Genomic DNA, 22,509 nt, shown 5'->3' on the forward strand with positions numbered 1-22,509 from the left:
GTCTGACATGATCTCCCCCTAATAAATCCATGCTGATTGCCCCTGAGCATCATTTCTGATGCCGGCCCCTCACAAATGTGCTCCCCTCTTCTCAATCTTCTCAAAGAGTTTCCCCAGGATTGAGGTAAGACTGACGGGCCTATAGTTACCCGGGTCCTCCCTCTTCCCCTTCTTGAAGATGCTGACCGTCAGGGCATGGTGCAAGGCCTACTGATGTTCTTCAGTAACTGAATTGGGAAAGCGGTTGGTTTGGTTGGACTCTGTTGTAAAAAGCCCCCTTGTATTGAATTTCAGACATGCATTGGAAACATAAGTAATAGGTGGAAAACAAGTATTAGCTATTTTTGTTTACAGATATAGTGGCATAGTGGACTTAATTGCAATTATAAAGCCGCAGTGTGGCAGCAGGATAAATGGTGCACTTAACAAAGGGCACAGTAAAGGGGAAAAGCACAAGCTAGCAAGGCAGGGATACAAACTCTTCTCAGCCTTGTCTGTGGAAATACGAGATTTCTGGTAACAGCAGTGGCTCTGCTAATTGCAGCAATTTGTTGACTCCCCGCGTTCAGTATTCCCCCAGTTTACCCCTCAGTGTCACTTTAGTTTAGGGAAATGAAGTGCTGCCCATAGAAATGCAATGAACCTGCAAAGTTGACATCTGGATCTGATCTGAATTCCAAGCCTCTTGACATGCATTATTTATTTATTATTGATATTGCTGCAGTTCCCCAAAGCCCTGGTGTGCCGGTCAGTGGCTGTGCAAACACGCTAGAAGACCTGCCCCTTAAGAGCTTATATATGAAACAAGATGCAACAAGTGAGTGTAATGAGCAATAGGGGACTTTAGGGGAAGCAGGAGCAGGATTAAATCCACATGGTTATGTAGGTTAGTTGTGCACATTGCTCACTGGCTCTGAATCAATTAGTGTGTTTAGTAGGTAAGCCAATATCACTTTATTTATTCCCTGTTCTTGACTAAGTCATGGTTAGTTGGGTAAAGTTTTATATATATTGCAGGAGGAGGGGGTTGGCAGATGCCCGGGAAGTGGCATGGTGTATTAGATCAGGGAGGATGTTACATGTGTCAAGTGTAATATGCGGGAATCTTTACCTTACTGTAAGCTTGTGGGATTGAAGAACATCTTATTACGATAGTATATTGCCTAGAAGAGTGATTCTCAAACTTATTAGACTTGAGGCACCTCTTACTTGACTGAGGCACCCCTTCATAATGCCTAACTGGAGCAGAACTCCCTTTCAAAATCCAATTCATTTAATTGAAGCACTCGCCTTCTTGCAGAAGGCCCCAGCAGTGGGGGCAAAGCAGTGGCCAGGTAGGGAGAGCCTGAGCTTGCACTTTATTTCCTCACAGCAGCTGTCAAAAGATCTCCCAGCACCCCAGGGTACCCTGGCACCCTGACTGCAAATCTCTGGCCTAGAAGAATGGGGCTATGATCTCCGACTGCAATCAAAGTCACAGTGCAAATACACCATCATCATCATCATAACAGTAATAAACCTGTTGTAGGGAGACAGCATATTCTAGAAATTGAAAAGGCAAATTAGGAAGGGGAGAGTTGTGAAGAGCCTTAGAAGGGGAGACCATTCTGCTCCAGGTTTTTGCCTGGGGCTGTTTGTCGTCGTCTGTCGTCAGGGGTAGCACGATTTGCAAATGTTTCTATTGTTTCTTACCAGTTGGTGAGAAAGAGAATCCAAATAAAAAGCGTGTAATTGGGGGAAACCTTCACTTAACAGACACAAGTATAAGAGGGCCTGGGTTTAAAACAGCGGGTGGCTGCTGCCACCAAGGACAGAGGAAGTTTGCTCGACGTATTGATAATATCTATAGTCAGTCTCTCACGATCCAGTATCAGCTCTTTAGCTCTGTACCAAAACTTTATTCTATTGGAGCCCTATGGGTTTGAAGTTGGGGTATTCATTATTTCGTATCCCAGTGGTCCCATGGCATCTGGGATCACAAACTTATGCAGGGAATGAGTCCTGGTCGCAGTGGAAACAGGAGGTCTCCTGATTTGACGTTACCCTAGTCAGCATGGCCTACTGATGGAAGTTAGGGGACAAGCTGGCAGGAAGATATTTTGCTCTCCAGTTTGGAACCTTTCAAAGTCTGCTCAGTCCAGATGCTAAGCAAGGGAGGCCTTTGGTATCACAAATGTGCACGTGCTGTTTTGACATCTCCTCCCAGGGAAGCTAAGGGGTGCTTTGGACCTGGCAGACAGTGATTTATCTGTGAAATACTCTGACATGGGCATGAAGGGGGAAGATCAAGGGGAATAGTAATCCACACAAAGGTCTCAGCAGCAGACTGAGGTCAGGGGAGTTTTGCAATATATTTACTGAATGGCTGTGCAAACCATAGGAAGGATATGAGGCTGGAGGGGGAAGAACACATTCCCTAGGCTGGGAACCTAGATTATTTGGAGCCAGGGAACAGATGGCACAGGGCAGAGAGGAAACTTCCCTGGCTTGTGTGATAAAGATAAATCACTGCAGATGGGGGATTCTGATCTGAATTTCAAACAGATCTTGGGCTGTATAATGGGTAGGAACTGTACAGCTCTGGAGAGAGGGGAAGAGACTGTGGCTTAACACAGAGGTGAGACTACAGCAGAGAGAGGCTCAAGAGGCCACATTCAGAATTCACATGCATTTTAGCTGTCTGAATCCCGGATTTGGGCTAAAGTCAGTCCTAGGAACCACTGATAAAATTCCCAGGTGAATTTATTTTTTGAATGCCTTTCAGAATTTGGGGGAATCAACCTCCGTCCTATCTCTAGAATGCAGTAATGACATTCAAGAGGTTTTCACCCTTGGATGCCATTCAAGTGAACTCAAGCAAGGTGATTTATGGAACTAAACGAGAAAAGGGCATGGAGCAAAATAAGGGAGCGGTGACATTATGAGGCACCTTAAGGGGGCCTGGTTCCATGAGGCATTCACCCAGGAGGGCAGTGATTAGTATCTCAAGGGCAGAGGTTAAAGATGCTAGTGCAAAAGCTGACAAGTTTGCCGTGAGAACTGAGACCGAGCCTTTTGTAATTCTGCTTACCGGAATAAATGATGATAGAGAGAGGCCACCAGTGGAACAAAGAGTCAGACTCCAAGTGAGTGATAAGAGATGCAAACTGTATGTTTCTTGTAGAAGAGAAGCATTCACAAGGCAGATCTTGGGGGGAATGGGATTTTGGCTAGTCTGTATCAGTCTGAAAGTTCAGGGTTAATAATAAAATATGGAGGCTGATTCATATAGAAATGATGGGCTGTGCTTTTTCTTCTGGTTTAAAATGCTGTTTTTTAAAATATACTGCGTCATGGGTATGGAGAAATCGAAAGAAACTGTGTATGAACAGCTAGGGCTGATGAAACGTAAAAAAAAAAAGCAGTGACTATGAATATTTTGGCTTGCTGTTGCTCACAAGATCACATTACTTAGTGTTCAGAGAACCAGCCTGTGCTTCTGAAAATGTTTGTGAAACCCATATTTTCCTGAAATTTAGCCCAATGGATTGTGCCCAGTTCCATCAAGCTGTAACTCTGAGGATTCAGGTAAAGTCTGTCCAGGAATGAACATCCATAAGTCATTGAACAAACATCCACAAAGTCATTATTCTTCACACTTGGGGTCAGTTTCTATTCCCTCTACTAGGTGCCTACATCCACATAGGCCAGGGGTTGTCAACCAGGGGTACGTGTGCCCATAGGGGTACTTGGGAAGCCCCCAGAGGTTACACAGCAGCGGTGCAGAGAAGCAGGGGGCACTTCCAGTTGCGCCACTGGCACTTCCTGGTTTGCCACCGGTGCTTCTGGTTTCATTGCTGTGCATGGGGGATCTCCCCACCCCCTGCTCATTGATCAGCCACTGAGGGGACCCCTCCCCAACTCGTCAACCAGCTGCTGGGGGTACACCAACCAAGAAAGGGTGAAAACCCCTGACATAGGCATTTCAGCATGATTCTGTCCTACACTGTTCAAGCCCCTGTGAAGCCATGAATGCCTGTACATTCATAGTCTGTCCTAATTCCACCCATAAACCAAGTCACAATAAGCAGTATGGAGCAGGAGGATTCATCTCACTCTTGCATGATTTTTGCCCCCCGCAGAGACTGAAGCAGGGTAGAAGGACAGCACTTAAGTGCTTAAGATCTAGAATAATATATGGCCCTTAGTGTCATGTCCAGATTTGTTTAAAAACTTTCTCTTACCATACTGATTAGCCCAAGGCAAATGGACCACTTTTCATGGGGATTGTAGCTAGTTTATTGGCTTCTTGGTGATGTAGGATACAAACTTGCTCCTAGATTCTATGTTAGGCTAGGGATGGACATTCAGAAAGCCTGAGCCTGAATTGATTCAATCTTTGCAGGTTAGTCTAACCTGGCCAGGCTGAAATGGTTTGTAACCACAAAGACATCCCCTTTGGACTGAGGAAATGCCAGCACATGCCTGCAGTGGCTCAAGCTAGAAGCTGGAGTGTGCTAGAGCAGCCCTCCCTTCCCATCGATAGTGCTGAGCTGAGGGGGGCGTGTCCAGACCCCAGCAGAATGCTCCGATTAGGGAGCCTCCCCCTTCCCCACCCCCACCCTTGATAGCAGAGCACTGAGTTACACAGCAGGGAGTTACACAGGGAGTTGTTAGCATTTATCAGTCCATCAGACAAAACAAAAGCCTCTCACTAGTTCAAGCTCTTCTTAAACAACTTTTTCCAAGGACGAAATGGAGGGACATTACCAGCTACCTGTTGATTAGCTCCAAAAAGCCCTAAGCATGCTGTTCTGTCTGCCTTTGTCCGGTCTTCCACAGCATGGACTGTAGCCACCATGTGGTCTGTTAGCTAATACTGAGAGGTGTCTGTGTAAGGCGGTGGGGGGGGGATCCTTGCTTCAGCAAGGAGTGATGAGGGAGACAAGAGGAGCAGGAGGAAGCTAGGCAGACCCTGCTGTACCTGCAAGTCTCTGCCAATATTCCCTCTAAGGTGTAGTGGTCTATGAGTGCACTACTTTGGTGTGCGAGCAGCTTAGAGGGAACACTGATGCCTGCTGTGTTTGTTGGAGATCCCAGAGCTAGGCATGTCCAGGAAGAAAGGCTGTGTAGGAAGCTGGCTACTGGGCTTTTCCTCCTAAAGGATGGGATCTACAGCTCAGGAGCCTGGCTGCATGCACCGTTGCTGCCTTCCAGTCACCTTGTGGCTGTTTTCCTGGGATCAAGCACAGGGAGGAAGAGGAGGAAAACGTGCAGCAGCCTGGGAAGCTGGGGAACCTTTTGTCTGGCTACTGCCCATGCTCAGGCAGGTTTCCTTCTCTCCAGCACGGCATCAGAGAGAAAGTGGCTACAGAGATCCCCCCCATTTCTCTCCCCTCCCGGAAAGAGCCTGGAGCCAGTGATGAACGTTACAGGACCTGGCAGGTCAGCTGGTGGGCTCGGCGCGCCTCCAAGGTAGCGCTCATGTGAGCCTTGGTAAAACACAATTCCATTCCTGGAGAGTGCCTCCCACCTCCCCGGGACTACCTGCGTGTGGCCATGCCTCCTCTGTCACATTTTGCTCAGTGCAGGCTGCCTGGGCTCTTGTCTCGCTCCATCTGGAGCAGCCAGGCAGTCCCTCAAGCCAAACCCCGCCAAGAGGGCTCACAGCTCCCCACTGGGACTGTCAGAAATCCATAACCATCACTCCTACCCCCTCCCCCCTCTGAAAGATCAGGCACCTTCAAGCTGGCGACCTCAAAAAATAGACTGTTATTAATCTCCCCTTAAAAACCTCTGTTCCAGCCTCTAGCGTGACATTAGGCTGCATCACCTCTGCTTTGGTGACCCAGCGGTATAGCAATCCTCTGATATAATCACTTGCCTATATGGTCAGGGAAGGGAGCCATGGTGAATGGGCCGCCAGCCAGGCTGGGTCGTGGGACAATCCCCATAGTGCAGGAGGGAGCGGGGCAGCGCCCTCCCCTACCACACTCCCTCCTGCACTGTTGGGGGTCTCACTCTGCCCCCCCGCCAAGCCCAGTGCAACTTACCTGCCTGCAGTTGTCATCCTGGCTGGGAGTGCGCAGGTATCTCAGTGTGCCTGCCCCTTACCCCCTCCTGCAGCAGCCGGTGGCCAGGTTGGGGCAGGTACGCGACATTAAAAAGTTACCGCATGGCAAGATTTTTTCTTGTACGTGGCTGCACATGCACACAGCTTAGAGGGAACCTTGGTCTCTACCAGAGCTGCAGCCAGGGAGCAGGGGGACAGTGCGAGCCCTGCTGGGCTGGAGCAGACAGCAGACCCCTACCCAGGGTTGCAAAGCAGCTGGGATGCTGGGGGACTCTGGCTTAACTTAAACCAGGAAGGGGTCTGGGACAGACATTGCATAAACTGATTTGACCCAAATCAGTTAAGTCTGATACTACATTCAACCAGGTTTATCTCAAACCAGTTTCAGCCATTTTCAGACTGGTTTATGTGCACTGAGCATCTGTTCTGTTACAGGTTTAAACCAGTTTCTGATCACTTAAACCAGTTTATGTGTAACTTCTGTCCCTAGCCTTAGATAGTTGAAGTTGTATGTTCAAAAGCACAGTGAAACCAATGCCACTCCTACCCCCCAAATTCTTGGACAGCCTCTGTGGTCCAGTGGGAAACTATCCCAAGTTCTACACAAGCCAAGGCCAAGTGAAAAATCCAGTGTGCTTCCAAATGAAGAATAAGCAACTGCACAGCAGCTTCTTGGACTTCTACTTCCTACAGCAGCGGTAGTGTTAAGAGATGTTTATAGCATGTTTGCACCAGTTTCTCCTGGAGCAGATGAAAATCCTGTCAAGAGGGCACCCAGCCAGTTTGTGGTCTCTTGGCACTGCTGGGGCGATGAAAAGGTGAACCACAAGGGAGCATGTGCTTCCCGAAAAACAGGAGGGAAAATATAGGGTCTTCTATACAAAGGCTTACACTATATATAGAGAGATGCTTTAGTTATATGTACATTTTTGAATGCTAAAGCTGATATGGTTAGAAGCAAAAAGAAATTACAGTTGAGTTAAGGACATGCTTTTTAAGCAGATGAGGGACAAAACTGAGTCAGCAGAGAGAAAGGATATACATATTGTGGCTGTTGCAGCAGATACAGCTAGGATAGATGTTAACAGCATTAAAGGAGCCTGGGCGATTTTTGGATGTTGTTGCAGACCTGTAGGGTATTTTGAAGAGGAATGAGACAGAAGAAGACCAGAGCAGACAATACGAGGGTCCCTACCAAGGTATAAATGAGCATCAAACAAAAGCTTTCTCTAGGAATCCAAAGGGACTGAATAAAACTTAAGGAACTTGCATGTCTCTCAGCCTGGAAATTAGCTTAGCACTTTCACTAGCACTGCCTTGTTCTCAGACACCCCCACAATGATTATTACTGTGGTTGAGTTTCCAGCACTGCAGGGGATGCTCTGAATGTTAATAAAGCCTCTTGTTTGTCAGTATAATTTTAAAACCACAAGTTCTATGAAAAATGTCATATTCACCTTAAGTTCACTTCTCGGCCAACAGGTTGGGTGTCCCTTCTCCGGCAGTGTCTTCAGTCACATTCTTGTCATCTCGTTGTTCATTTCCTTGTCTTGGAGACTGACAATAAGCAGCTAATAAATAAAGTGACAGCCAAGTTAGTGCTGGATTGTGGCAGTCTGCAGGTCATGCGCTATTATCAATCTAATCTGAACAAACAAAATGGGATTTGGACTCATTTAATTATTCCTGATGAGTCAGTGATGCCACATGAGATTGATGTCAGAATGCTCAACACCAGAGTCCGTAGACTATCACTTGCTATTGGACTTGTTCAGCAGGGCATCTGTGCTTGGAACAGAAGAGTCTGATGTTAGGAAATTGGCCTTTACCAGAATGCAAAGGGAAGTGTCCGACATAAAGGAATATTGAGAGAGAGCGGGAAAGGCTGAACTGCTTCCAAAGGGACGCACAGCATAAAGGCCTGATTCAGCAGTGCTAAGCTTCCCAAACAGAGAAAGCTGATAAGGCCAGCCATGGGTTGCTGGAACCAGCAGTACAGTTGCAGGCTGTTTCATGGCTCCAAGTGTACCAGCTCGCTAGGGAGAAGTGTGCAGGTGCCTGGCACATGACCTGTGAAACGCCTCGCCTTCAGCTGTTGCACAGATACTGCAGCTGGAGCAGCAAGAAAGAGGATTGACAGGGATGTGAACAGTGCAGCAGGCAGACAGCTTTAAGAGGAGCAATATTTAGGTGAGGGAGAAGATTGGGAGTTTCAGAGAAATAGCCTTTGAAGGCAAACAAAGAGCAGCCAAACAAGGCAGCATATTGATTGCTAGATAACAAGGGGAGATTTCAGTTATCCTGAAGGGCTTTGCATTTAGATTTGTGGCAAAGGATCTGAGTGGTCCTCTGAAAGAATTAGAGGCTGCCGATCTGAAGTGGTAGGACTGTGGTACGTTTTATAGCTGTTGTCTTAGAGGCCAGAGAGCTGCCTTGAGGGACAGCCCATAAGTCCTGCTGTAGCTGCTCGTGGTAGGAAGAGAAGACTGGAGAGAAGAAACATTTCTGAAAGCATTACACAGCCTTAAACCAGGCAAAGTGTTGGCTCCTGATACCAATAGGTCCTGGAGTTCATATCCAGACTAGGGCAGAAATTATTCTAGTATTGCCAGAAGAATGTTCTTGGAAGATTTGTCCCGGGTGAGGTTACTAAGGCTGGAAAGGGTTGGTGATACATATGTAGACATGAATTTTTTTCCCTCTGTTGTACAAATGGATTTCTGTGCAGGCACGTATGTACCAATTAATTTTTCCCTGCTCCGTGTGCTGCATCTTTCAATCCCCAGAATTCCCGTCCTTTTTGATCTGCATTCCCTTGTAATCAGCAGAGCTTCCATGAAGGTTAGGCTTCTGTTCATTCCCTTTTATTTCCCTCTTCATATAAAATAGCCCATTCAGCTTGAATATGTCTGGATTTACTGTGTGCCTGGAAACAAGCACCATCAAATGGCATGGGCAACATGTTATAGGATGGCTTTCTAGTATCCATGTAAACAATACTGCCTTTGTTGTGAAGGCACAGAACTAGGAGTTAGATTTGGATCCCTTTGTACCACCTATCACCCTTTGACCTTGTGTACACCACTTATGGGTTGGGTTTTCAAGTCTTTTAGCCATGCCAGATGCATGTAGATTGGCAGACTCCTAGGGCATGTCCAGATGAACATGCACATGAGGCTTGCAAAGCTGCTAATTTGCAGTGGCGGGTTTTTTGACACCAGAAGATGTGCCACCCGAAACCAGAGTCTGGCCAGCCAGAACCATGTTCTGGCTGCTGGCCAGGCTCCGCCTGCCTGGATCACCGTTGCTGCAGCCCTGGGAGGCCCCCAGGACCCCAGGTAGGGCTGTTGGGGCCAGCCTAGGTGATGGCCCTAGCCTCCCCTACCCCACCCAGGGCATCTTACCGTGTGCCAGAGTACGTGTATAGCGGTGATCCCCAGGGACAAGTAGCAGTGGCACAACTACGTGCTGCTACTGTTTGTCCCCAGGGAAACACACGTGCGTGCTCATCTAAATATGCCTTTACAGCACATATGAGTTATGTATGCCGTTACTATGATGGTATGATGATAACTGCATCTGCCAAGATGCCACCTGATTTACACAGACAGTAATGGTAGCCTAATTATCCAGGTGCATATTTTTTGTGCTACATGTTAAAGTTTTGGAAATCAAGTCCCTGCGGTCCTTCTGTTTCAGTTTTCCCAACTGTAATGTGGGACAAGAATACCAGCCTCAGGGGCTACAGCAAGCTTTAAGTAATCCTTGTAACACTCTTCGACATCTCTGTGTGGAGCAGTGATCAAATGCTCTGGTGGTGGCGTTCCTGGTTCTGTGCCAGTGGTGGCCCAGGGAGCAATCTCATACTAATATCTGCACGAACAGATAAGTACTGGGACACTGAAATGACCAAGGAATGTAGATGCCTAACAGTGGTACTTCTGTTGGCATGCGGGTGGTTAAATTAATTGCTAGGTTTGGCACCAACAAGGAACCTTTTCCTACTCCTTGGGCATATCTACACAAGACGCTACGTCGCCACAGTGAGGAGCTATGGTGATGTGGCATCAGCGGGCACAAACTGTGATGCCGATGCTACTTCACAGTAGGGTCGGAAACAACCCGCGTGCTGCTGGGACTGCTCAGTAATGGTGGTTACTGCATAGTCATTTAGTATTTGCTAAAGCAAGTCGGGGGCATGTGTAGATGCGCCCCTTGTGTTGCATTGGTAGAATTCTTGAGATGTCTCTGTCTGCCCCCAAATGGGATCAACTGGTGGAGCTTGGTGGGCATTTGCCTGTAGTGATTTTCATCTGGTGTTGCGGGTACGGACAGGGCAGATGGTAGCAGGCACAAATCTTTCCTGCCTTCTCCTAGAAGTCTCTTGCTGACATCTGCACAGGTTGCAGCCTGGGCTTATCAGACGAGAGACAAAATTGGAAGCAGCTACCTGCATCAAGGAGGAGTTTGCAAAAGACAAGAGATCAGCTCTGAGGGGGAAGGGAAGGGGAGGTGCCCCTGAGCACGGAGGGGAAGTGGGTGGGAATTTTTACCCATTTTGGGGACTTAAAAGTCCCTGGCAGCTGCTTCTGCATTGTTGTCAACTGAAATGGGGTGTGTCCATGCTACTGCACCTCCTCTAGATCTGCCCCTGTGCGCGATACCCGTTGAAAGGAGAAGGGAATCTGACGGCGTTCTCCCATGGCAAGGGAAGGTATAGTTGCAGGAGGAGACTTAGCATGGTGGCGGGGGGTACAAGCTTGCTGAGGATTCAGGTACATACTCAGCTTGCTGAAGACCGTGACACCACACCTTATCATCTCTGTTATCTACATTAAAGCTAGTCTGCCTATGCTTGATGGTTCCTGTGGATCATGTTTCTTTTCTTTCCCAAGGGTCTGCTTATGTGCCCAAGACAAGTGGAGAAGGAAAGCCGTTACATCCGAGGCCAAACTCCTACTCCTCTTCTGTGCATGGCGTTCCCATTTAAGCAGTCTCTTTGGATGGTCACCAAGGAATGGACAGTAGTTGGAAATTTACTTCCCTCCCCCAGCCTCCCCCAATCTTTTGTGGCATTCTTGACCCCGTAGAGCTGTCTCATTCCCAGCTTTTATGTGCTTGTTGTTGCAAACATTTAGTTTGCTCTACTACTAAATCGAGCTGAAGGCCTCATTGTGGTAGGTGTTGTACAAATGAAACGGCAACCCTGTAAGAGGAAAGAATTCAGGGGCAAAAAGGTTAAGCAGAGCTATGGCTACAAAGATGTTTCCATGAGCTTTTGTCTTTCATTCTCAATATATCGAAGAAAAAACGAGCAATTTTCTTTTTAAGGTAATACTTTAGCTGGATGAATAGTTACCAGCAAATTTTGCCTTCCTTGCTGAACGATAGCAACGCAAATGTTTGATAATAGTAAACTGCAGTGACACAATGCCGGAGACAAAGCTCTGGAGAAATTTGGGCTTGTTTACTTCAGCTATGGTGGCTGGTGCTCAGGCCTTTGGCCAGTCAAGGTCTTGGCATCTTGCAAAGCATCTTCCATTTTCCAGAGCATTGTCTTGGCATCTTCTATAAAAAAGATGCCCAGCACTTTCAGAGTGGCTTCATCCCATCCCCTGAATTTTCACACCCAGCCACTTCTAGTTGCCTAACTGACTTACACTTCCACACCTGAGCATACAGCCGCGAGTGGATAAAACCCCTCATTGAAAGACATTTTGGTTTCGTAACTTGGGGCATTCAAACTTAGAAACTGCTTTGAAGGAATACATTGGAGTGATGGTGCCTTTGTATGCAGATGTGAATCTGCATGCATTTAGGGGTGTGAAATGCCGGACTAAGATATGGTGTAGGTGGATGCAGCTGCGTTGAAGTCAATGGACACTTCACTGATAAATATGTACTCCCGTACTGTAAAAACTGCCTGTTTAGCTATTTATGAAAATTGGCCACCAGAACCGTTGGCGTTCTTGTTGTGAAGCACTTTGTCTCCAGCTGAGACTGAAGGAAAAAATAAGCAACCTGATAGCCATCAAACACACTTGTATACTGACTCACTTCCTGTTGTTGTATATCCTGATACCTTTGTCATATTTTACGTGGTCTCCGTTATTAAATGCTCCGTGGGGATCTAGCACTTCTCTTTCCCTTGGGTAGCTCTTTGGAGTCATCAGTTTTTAAAATCAGATTGGAAATAACCATGTCTTGAAAACTGGTCCATATTCTAGTCTGGCCCTTGATTTCAAAGGCATTTTGGTGCTGGTATTTGGCTGTGTAATTTTTGCTTGACCTGCTTTAGCATAATCTTTAATTCAGTTCATTCTATTCTAGATCCATGTTTGGGCAATCCCTGTTTTTTTTTTTACTACATTAGTCTGCATTGCATCTTCACAGGGAGACCCATATCAAGATGTCTTCCAATCAGTTACATACCCATACCATCATTGAACTCAGCCAGTGTGCTCTTTGGCCCCTTCCTGTATTGCTGTTATCCCTTGTAATTAAAAGGACTTGGGGTAAATTATTCACAGCACCTTAAGTCCTATTTTCAAAAGTGACTTAGTTATCCAGAGTGGAAGTCAGTGGTTTTTAGATGACTTGCACCTAAATTTTACATCTGGTCCTGTAAGATACTGAGTGCCTCCAACATCCTGAGAAGTTGGAAACATTTGGTTTTGTACAGGACTTAAGCTTCTCTGGGAATGTGTGTTCACGTGTTTTGCCAAAGGAATTTGGTTGTTGAGTTGAGGGGCATCAAGATCAAGCAGTGAGTTAAAAAGCTGGAGCTTTTTTTTTTTTTTGAACGTGTTCGGTGACTTACTGGGGAACCAGTGGTGGGAATGGGAGACACCTGAGGCCCATTTTATTTAAAAAGGAGTGTAGAGTTTGTATAATCAGCAACTTCCTTCCCTTCTGTTCCCAGAGAATGCACTGGAAAATGAAGGTTTTTGTTCTTCCTCTTAGGGGTGACGAGGTGCAAGTGTTTTTCGAGGGATTGTAGCCATCTAGGAAATATTGTTCTAGGAATGTGTTGGGTTTTTTTCTTCACTAACTTGAAGAGTGCAATAGCTGGAAAGTGCAGATTTTTAATTGTGTCATTAATCTGAGTAGGTAAGTGAAACTGGAGGAAAATTGGAGAGGCTGAACACCATTAAGCAGTGGAAGCCTCCTACTTTAAAACAAAGCCCTAAATGTGATCTTGTCACCCTTTTTTATGTGACAAAGCAGAAGGACTTCTCATAGACTTTAATTGGAAGTGCAGTCACACCTAGTGCCACTGACACTCCTATAGGTACCAGCTTCTTCCAGTTTCTCAAGAAACATCTTTTTAATGAGGGACCATGCCCTCGAAGTAACATAGCAACACTTTTAATTAAGGAGGCTATCAAGGATCTGAGGAAGGTTACAGTTTGGTAGGAACAGTGTAATGTAACACAACAAGGAAATCTTGTTTACTGCTTCTCATTGTGTTGGGGGTTTTTTTAGCCAAAGGAGTCTGCCAATTGTGGAGACTTCACACTGAACACCTGAGTTAGACCTGAGGACACAAATCAACTTAAAGGACTGGACCCTTGCTCTCTTGAATGGTCCTTACCAATAACTGGGGACCTTGTTAGTCATTCTTTGTAATATGGAATGAGAACAGGATTGCAGGCTGGTTGTTTGTCTGCTAGTTTTTATTCTGTTTGGCAGGAGGCCGGGCTCCTGCTTACTGTAGCATAATGACTGTGCGTTTGCTTCTCTACTTCTCTATTGATGGAGTGCTTGGTCTTATCTGAGTTCATATGACTATATTGTCCTGTCCTGAGCTGATCCAAAGAGAATCCAAATACTAATTCACCAGTGACCAGCATTGTCTTTGGCTGGAGGATGATGTTTTTATATCCATGGGAAGCTTTTTGGTCCTTTGTCCATTAAAGGCCAGGAAATCTCTGCTGCTCTGCTATGTGCGTACAGTATAGTTTCCAGGCAAGGCACTGTTAGGGGATGCAAGGGTTTAAGCAACACTATTGCTGTGTGGTTGCTCTGTGGCAGACCTGTGCCAGTTTGATTAAATTAGCTAAAAAATCAAGCCAGCAGCATTTTTTTTTAATAGAAAGTGAAGCATCGTGGTTGCAGCATAAAGTCTCGACTGATATTACTGCTGATTCCTTTCCTGTAAGGAAGGGAGTTGTGAGAGTGGATCCAATTTAGCTTCTCTCCTATTTCCTCATGTGAGCACTTAGAACGAATTCCTAATTTACTCAGGAAAGAGAGAGCATAATATATTGAGCACCTGCAGGATCTTTTATGACAGTATCTGAAAAAAATCTCTGCAAACAGTAACTCTAAAACAGCCCTAAAAGGTAAGTCCTATTTCTACAGATGGAGAAAGTGCAGGGAGATTCAGTGGCATGTTGAATCACTGGTAGTATTGGGAGAAGAGCTTAGGACCCTGCCTTCTTCCCTGATCTGACCCTGGGCCAAAACTTCAGCAAGGTGTTTTTGAAATGCAGTCTGAATGGTTGGCATGTAGCTGCAGTATGCTCTCTCTGGAAAAACAGTGGTTTGACAGACCTAACATCTCACCAGCAGATGAGGATCAAACGGATAAGTGGAGAAAATACTCTTTGAGTAAAGATCAGTTTTCAGCTGGTATTTTCCCCATTTTTGCTCCAAAAGATAGATTGTTGAGGAGAAGGGAGGACTGCTGTAACTCAATATTATTTGTGGGCTTTGCCCCCCTCCCATGTGTCTCTTTTGGCTCAGTGCCCAAAGTAAAGCGCAGGATCTTAGGCAGTGCAGGGTTCACATGCATTACACTGATTTTCATCCTTTTGTCAAAGGAAGTAACACGATCAGTTTGTACCAGCGTTCTTGATAGCTTTTCATAATGGAACCAGGGGTGGTTATTTTTGGTCAGCAGCTGCACACACTCTGATGAACCCAATATTGGCCTATGTGCAGCCTGAGACATGCTCAGTGTCTGTAGCAGATGAACTACAGACACTGGATTCATGATGAAATTGTGAAGTATTTGGTTCATATCCCAGCTGGCATATGAAGCTCTTCTGAGACCATCTCTCCACACCTGTTGTCGTCGTCTCGCATTCTTTATATTCAAAATCGTTCTGGTTTTTCCTTCTTCAAAACACTGGCAAATAGAGGCTTAGATTTTGGCGTCCAGCAGTATTGTACAGGAGACTACTTGAAAAAGAACAGACCAGCAAATGAAATAGAGGTACCCAAATCTGGCTGGTGGGAAGGTGAGTTGTTCAGGAGGAAACATGATATCAGCCATGTTGAAGGGCATCTATGCATGTGCCCGATGCCTGCTCCGACCCATGCTAATTAGAGCAGACTTGATTAATCGAGTTTGCTGGAACATGCTAATTAGCACTCTCCAGCAGCTTTGGCGTCACATGTATTCAGCATCCTCACACTTCAAAATGGTGGCAGGGGCACTTGAACTAACACTTTTGTGTAATGAGCTTCAGTTCAAGTACCCCTTGCTTCCATTTTGAAATGCAGGGCACTGAATACATGAGACAGCGTGGGCACTGTAATTATTTGGGCTCCTGAGAGCTGCTTTAATTAAAGTACCCCACTCCAGAGCACGTGTAAAGACACCCATGTTGTGACCAACTTAATATTTAAAACTTTGGTGAGCAATGCTTTGTCTGTATCCAAATAGTCTGAGAGTTTGAATGAGGGAAGAACGCTGGTCACTTGTTGGTTGTATCTTTGTTAAGGCTGCATTTGGGAGCTCCGTGGGATGCATATGGCTGATGTACTTTGGTGACCCCTGTGTAAAGAGAGGGTCAAGACTGGAATTGCTTGGGTATAGGGTCTCATCCTTCATACGATGCAGAATGTGCAGTAAGCTATACCTGGAAATCACCTTTTATGATCAACTCCAAACAAAATCTTACTGTGGCATTTAGATACTTTTGAGGGCACCCTAGATATAATTTGAAAGTTTGAATACAAGAAGAACTGGGTCCATGCTATTTTTGTTTGGTTTTGCATCACCAAATCCATACATTATTATTATTATTACTCCTTTTCCCCCCACTGAGATGGCTTTGTTATGCTGAATTTAAAAACCTCCTAGAATCACTGGGGGAGCAGTGCTCAGGTCACATATTTTCTTCCTTCAGAAAGGCAATAAAAGGTGAAATTACTTATTTGCATTCTTCCCTTTCCATTCTAGGCTAGATTTGGAGCTTGTGCTCCTATACAGAGGAAACAGACTGCTCTTTCTTAGGTCACAGCATTCCTTGTACAGTATTTCTAACTTTGTTCTTTTATCCTGAAGAAGGGGTAAGAGGCATCCAGGCATGGTGCCGATGTGAGGATGACTTCGTCTGAGAACTTCTGTTGGAGCATTGCCATTGATTCTGTGGGAGTAGATTAGACTTCTTAGTTCACTGTGTTATAGGAAAACATAAAGGGCAATTGCTGATGAGGACAGTATACAGAACACACTTTACGTTTCCTGTCAATATGTTTATTCTTGGTAGTACAGCAAGTGCACAGTGGGGATAATTATCCAAGAGGACGTGAAAGAAAAGTGTTTCTAGGTGATTAGGGCATGCTTCAGATGAAGTGCAGTAATCCCCAGCAAATGCATAGGGCATTTTGGTTTGGAGGCATGATTTTCTTAAGTGGGTCACTCAACACCATCTATAGCTTTCCCATTGCTTATGCCTGCATTCAGCAGTTATGTTCCAGTTCATTTGGTTTAACTCTTTCTAGACAGGAGGGCTTCCTGGGACATCCTTTTCCTATTTGCTGGTGTCCTAAAGCCTCTGATGCAAAAGTCTCAGGCAGGGATTTCCCCGAAGGCAGTTTTATCTAATTTTCTTGTAGAGTAAGTATATGCACAGGCTGATATTTACTGCAGCCCCATAGCTCTCATATATTGTAAATCAATAATAAGATTTTTTTCAAAATGACTTCTTTAGGCACAGGAGTAACTCAGATCAGAAAAGAGCTTGAGTGAATTTATCAAAATTGATTCTTTTGGCTAGCTGGGTAGAGGTTGAAAAGGGCTAGGCATTGGTCCTGTTTCTCAATGTACAGCTTGTACTAGTCTATTTATGTACTTGTACTAAAGCTAAGGATCATGACTGAAATCTGTCAAGCTGCTCTGGATAACTATGGAGAACCTGCTGGGCCTTGGTTGTGTTGCCCATCCTTGACATCTGCTTTGGTTGTTCTTTTCTGTTGTGCACACAGAGCCCAACTGCAGGATGGTAAACAAGCACAATATGTGCATCTCCTTATGGTGCTTTATAAGAGATGTTAAAAATTTAAATTAGAAACTTCTCTGAGCCCTAGGGAGAAGGTGTAACCATCCTCAGGATCCGGATAAGTAGTGACCCAATGTGCAAAGTATTTGTTGCTGGCCACCCATTTGGAAATGACCCATCTCCTTGTTGAACAGTTTGCTTTGTTTTTCAGAGCGAGTGCCTACGTGGGTACTCATTCATTCTTTCATTTACAATGGGAAGCATTGGGCAACCTTAAACATAGGTAGTTCCATCTGCTCCGCCCAAGCATGAATCAGGGAGGGAGCATGAACAGATAAATATTAGAGGACAGAAAGTAATCTCCCAAGAATTGTTTTGGATGAGAGTCAGGGACAGGGCAACACGCTTCTTTTAAGAAATTGTACAGTTTACTCTTCTAGGCAACCTGGCTCATGCCTCTTTTGGCACCATCTTGCTCAAACATTTCCCCTTGCGTGAACTGCATGTTTACTTTTCCTGCTTTTTATCTCTCTTGTACAACCCAGGGTAGTTGGCTCAGCCCCTACGAAGGAACCTTCCGATACACGCGGTTCTGTTGGGTTTTTTGGTCTTTATTACGTTGGGTGCTCCTTCTTTCTCACTATTTTGCAGTTATTGTCTGTAATTTTTTTTTTTTTTACCCAATAAACTTTTGTCTTCGGAATAAAAGTGGCTTATATGTCATCTGATAGACTTTGGCCACTGTAAGCATGCAAAGTGCATGTTCCCTGAACAACTCAATGCTTGGACGGTGTTTTAAATGCGGTTGCCATGCCTTGGAAGGCCACCCGTCTGGTGCTCTTCAGGCATCCAGAGAATCCTCCTAACTACCACCTAATCCAATGGCCCAGATCCTCAGGTGGTGTGAATTGACCCAGATGTCAGCTGAAGATCCGGACTTGGATGTCACTGATCAACACCGACCATTGCCACATGGCGATGTTGCTACGGTGCTGTGCTTTAGTACTTCTTTTCAGAGTACTAAAGCACGATGCAGTACAGGCAGGTACTGAGCCATGTGTGCAGTGCACAGTCAGATTTTGCCCCTCCATCGCCATAGTGGTGTGCTATACTGGGGGAGTGTGCTGCTACAGTGACATCGCTGGTGATCACCGTAGTGTGCCGTATGGCGACATAGTGCATCGTTATGTTGCCATAGGCCAACTTGTAGATGGACCCTAAGAACAGTAATAATTTATGGATGGAGGCAGTCTGAGGAGGCTTTGTTTTGATCCACCTGAATCTCAGGTTTTGCAGGTGAAACCATCTTGTGTGCCATCATGCAGGATTTCTGCTGCCTTGAATAAGGTCAGTTGGGATCAGACATCTTTTGTGTAGTTCAAGGCAACAGAGTTGCATGGCAAGCAAACATCAAAAGGACAACTGGAGTGGGATTGGCACTTCTACAACTGAAGAGACTAGACAGGAAGGCTGCACATTGGAGGAACTGCAACTAGTGACCATCTCCTGATGAGAATCCAGTCAGGTTGTATCGTACTACAATGGCAGATGGGATGGGCTGGTGATAAAAGTAGTGCTGTGGAACAGTTGAGCATTTCTCTTTGCTTAGAGTTGTTTTTTTTTTAACAAACCACTTCCTTATATTATTTTTAGGAGCACAGAATGAAGAGAATGCAGGAAATTAGGCAGCTGTTGTGTCTGGTGTTGAACTTGCTGACTTCTGCATCAGCTAAGCTTCGAATCTGGCTATCCTTTACCTTTGTAATGCATTCTTCATTGCTGTGCCTAGGTACTTTACATATTGCGAGGACTTTATCAGCGTGCAGGGGTTGCTATCTACTAGGAAAATGGCAAAAGGAAATTGGATGGAGCATTGGTAATTGTTGCAGAGCATAACTTTAAGCCTCCTGAGTACACAGCCCCGGCTGTTGCACTGAATCATCTAATCTCTCCTTTCTCATCTGTAAAATGGCATAATGGTCCTTTCCTCTCACAGGGCCTTTGTGAGGCTTAAGTTATTAAGGCTTTGCGAGATGTCGGTGGAAAACAAAGCAGTCAGGAATGTTTCAGTATTGGCTGAAGGTAAGGCTTAAAACTATAGGCCAGAAACCAGTTAGTTGCACAGGTTCCTCAATCACAAGGCATTGCTAGATCACGACCTCCCAGTACAACAACGGCCGTAACATTTTGCCTCATTCCGCCTGGTTTGAGCCCGGTACGCTGTGTTTGTCTGGATGCCTAACGTTCACACTAGTAACCTCATGCTGAAGCCCCATTCTTTTTAATGAACTGTAAAATCTTTCTGTCTGGATTAAGGAACTAAAGGTGTTTGAATGAACCACTTAATGAGCTTCTGCTTGATTCCATTTTAGTGACTCAAGGCGTGACTCACATTCTCGAACAGCTTTCTCTCTCTCTCTCTCTTTTAGTTTAAATAAATTCTCTTTTGGGTTTGAATAGCCCCAAAACACAGAGCAGGAGTTACGTCATGTAAGAGCATTCACTTTACAGAAAGCCTTTCTTCAGCCAATCATAACAGAAAGACAATACCCCTGAACTGCACATGCTGGGTTTTTCATGCTGGAAGGAGTGGGCAGATATGCCTGTAGAAGTGTTGAAGCCCACAAAGTTTGCAGCTCATTGAGGCAGCCAGAAGATCAGTTTTCCTGGCGGGGAGGGGAGGAGGGGCAAAGGACAGGACCATCTGCTTTTGAAGCTGCCTTTTGTTCTTAAATTGTGAACAAACTGTGTAACTTTGAATGAGAGAGAATTGCCAAAAAAGACAAAAACAGGCCTAATGTTTTAACCAGTGCAAGTAAGCCCTTTGCCTCTACCTTGTCTTTGGGGCTGGTTCACAAAACAAGACAGAGGGCAAACCAAAGGAAGAAAGCCAAGTATTGTGTTTTTTCCACTCCCCTGCATGGTCCATATGACCCCCTTCCTTCTCACGTGGGTAGTAGAGTTGATTTCCACTGTGGCACATTGTTTGTGGGTTGGGGAAACTGTCTTCCCTGAGAAATGGGGCCTATTAACTCTCTTTTTTGTTAATTAAGTTTTTTGGGCTCATGCAATATTGCAAGAGCAGATGGAAGAGCACTTTTTAAACTGCCCCAGTGAGACTCAAAACCTTGTAAGATATACTTTGACAGAACAGCTCCACCCAGGGAGATGTTAGGGGTGTCCTTGGCACTGGTTTGGGCGTTTCTCTTTCCTATTGTCATGCTTGCAGCCTCATAAGGTTGGGTAGTCTCTCTCTCTCTCTCTCTCTCTCTCTTCCATAACTTTAACCAGGTTTCCAGGTGTGGAGACTCTCCCTCTGAGATGTTCCCATCTAGCACATAGTCATCCCAGCTGAGCAGCACAGAAGACTGTGGGACAGCTACCAAACCACTGTGTCCTCTGTTGATGCCCTGGTTTAACATGTGATTGCGCCAAGCCAACGCGCAAAGCATTTCTGCCTTCCTTTTGCTGCTGTTGTCATTTTGTTTTCTGCCAACATTGTGCTGCTGCCTCAGCCTTTTTTTTAACTGCTTAAACGGTTTAAAACATTAGACGCTGGTGTCTGCTTAATGCTCACTGAAGGATTTGCTTACAGCTACTCCGTCATTACGAGACCTGCTTAAAAAATAATTAAGGCAGGCACGGTCTGACAGGGATTTTAGCTCTGGTGTGTGAGGCACTGGCTTCGATGCCCCGTCCTCCAGAAGTAGCTGGTTGTATTGAATTTTCAAGACTGTTTAGATACAGGGGATATGCATTTGATTCTTCGCCAGAGCTGCTGTGGCAGTGCTGGTACCAGTTCTGGAAGAAAGTATAGCAAGGGGGAAGGAATAGGTGCTTCTACCCGGTGAAAGCATAGCATCTGACCAGGTGAAAGCTGTTGCTTACGAAAGCTTGCGTATCCCCACCTGCGAGGTGCAACTCAACCCTGCCTTTGGGAAAAAAGCAGAGGTGATGGAAGGATTTCTCAAGTTGTTCTGCATTCCCCTGAGTCCCACTGGGTCTTCCTGCACCGTGTCCTTGAGGTGTCCAGGCAGGGACACTCCCAAACACCCGCCTGTTCTTGCTAACATGTGCCAGACCTAGGATACCAGTAAAACCACTCCAGGGGCAGCCTCAATCTCTGACTTCAAGCACGCTATAGACTGAGGTCTCACCAACAGCTGCAGGGAGAGGGCTCTGCCTTTCTCAGGGGCTTGCCTGCAAGTGGTAGTAGGTGCGCAGAGCGGGCTGGGGAACATCCCTCCCCTTGAGTGCGGGGGGTGCCATGTGGCTGTACCTATTCATCCCCAGTCCTTGGATTACAACTCCAGATGTACTCACATAGGACCATGTAGCACCAACATCACAACCTATGACACTGAATATGATTTAGTTCCCTTCCCTTGCTGACACTCATGAAACGGATTACTTTTATGGGAGGCCTCTGGTACAACTCGGTCTCTAGTGCAAATTAAATGTAGTGCCTGGAGTTACAACGCGGCTGAATTTGGCCTGTTGTGTCCTTGTAAGGCTTGGATGGGTCATCATTTGAGTGCGCCTGGAAGAATATAGAGGGGATGTTGAAGCAGAATAGAATTAGCACCACTCCCTTGGCTCCATTCCCTCCTGAGCTATTGATACTTGTCTGCTGTGCTTGCGTATGTGCGCTACTGATATTAAAACAGACTATACTCAGTGAATGATTGTGCTTCTTCAGGTAAACAGGCTATCAGGGGAAGAAGGGGCCTGATAGGATTTACTCATTAAAGATGACCTAATAGCAGGGGTGTTTGCCAGCAGTCCTGGCCTTGTTCAGATTTGGGTGCATCTGTTCTGATACTTTCTATTGTTCCTGTGTCGTCATGTGGATGCGGTTGTCATCTTAGTTCCTGTCCTCAACTGTTGTGTAACAGAGGATCAGGTTCTCTTTTGGCATAACTCCCCTGACTTGGAGGAAGTTATGTGAACAGAGAAGTCACCATAGCAAATCCAGGCATTGCTACACAGCTACAATGCTCCATTTCAGCTGTAGTTTCTCATCACTGGGGGCTGGGAAATTGTTGTTCGTGTGTATGATATACATTATATTAGGTATAAGGATTACCTAATAACATGGATGCTAATAGTTTTGCAGAGCACTTCAAAATCTTCTGGGATAAAAAAGCAAACAACCTGAGGATGAGATGCTACTACTATTAATAATAAATGAAATCCTACAGTGGTTTGGTATTGGCTTGATGG

At 45.6% G+C, this 22,509-nt stretch overlaps 1 protein-coding gene across 2 annotated transcripts in view; it reads left to right on the forward strand.

Annotated features, from left to right (window-relative positions):
- SRGAP3 (SLIT-ROBO Rho GTPase activating protein 3) overlaps window positions 1–22,509 on the forward strand; it is a 247,979-nt gene that overhangs the window by 46,260 nt on the left and 179,210 nt on the right. The window lies entirely within an intron of this gene.

The sequence above is a fragment of the Gavialis gangeticus genome, unplaced genomic scaffold, assembly GCF_001723915.1.
Source record: "Gavialis gangeticus isolate Ggan-Ray unplaced genomic scaffold, GavGan_comp1, whole genome shotgun sequence".
Lineage (NCBI taxonomy): Eukaryota > Metazoa > Chordata > Crocodylia > Gavialidae > Gavialis > Gavialis gangeticus.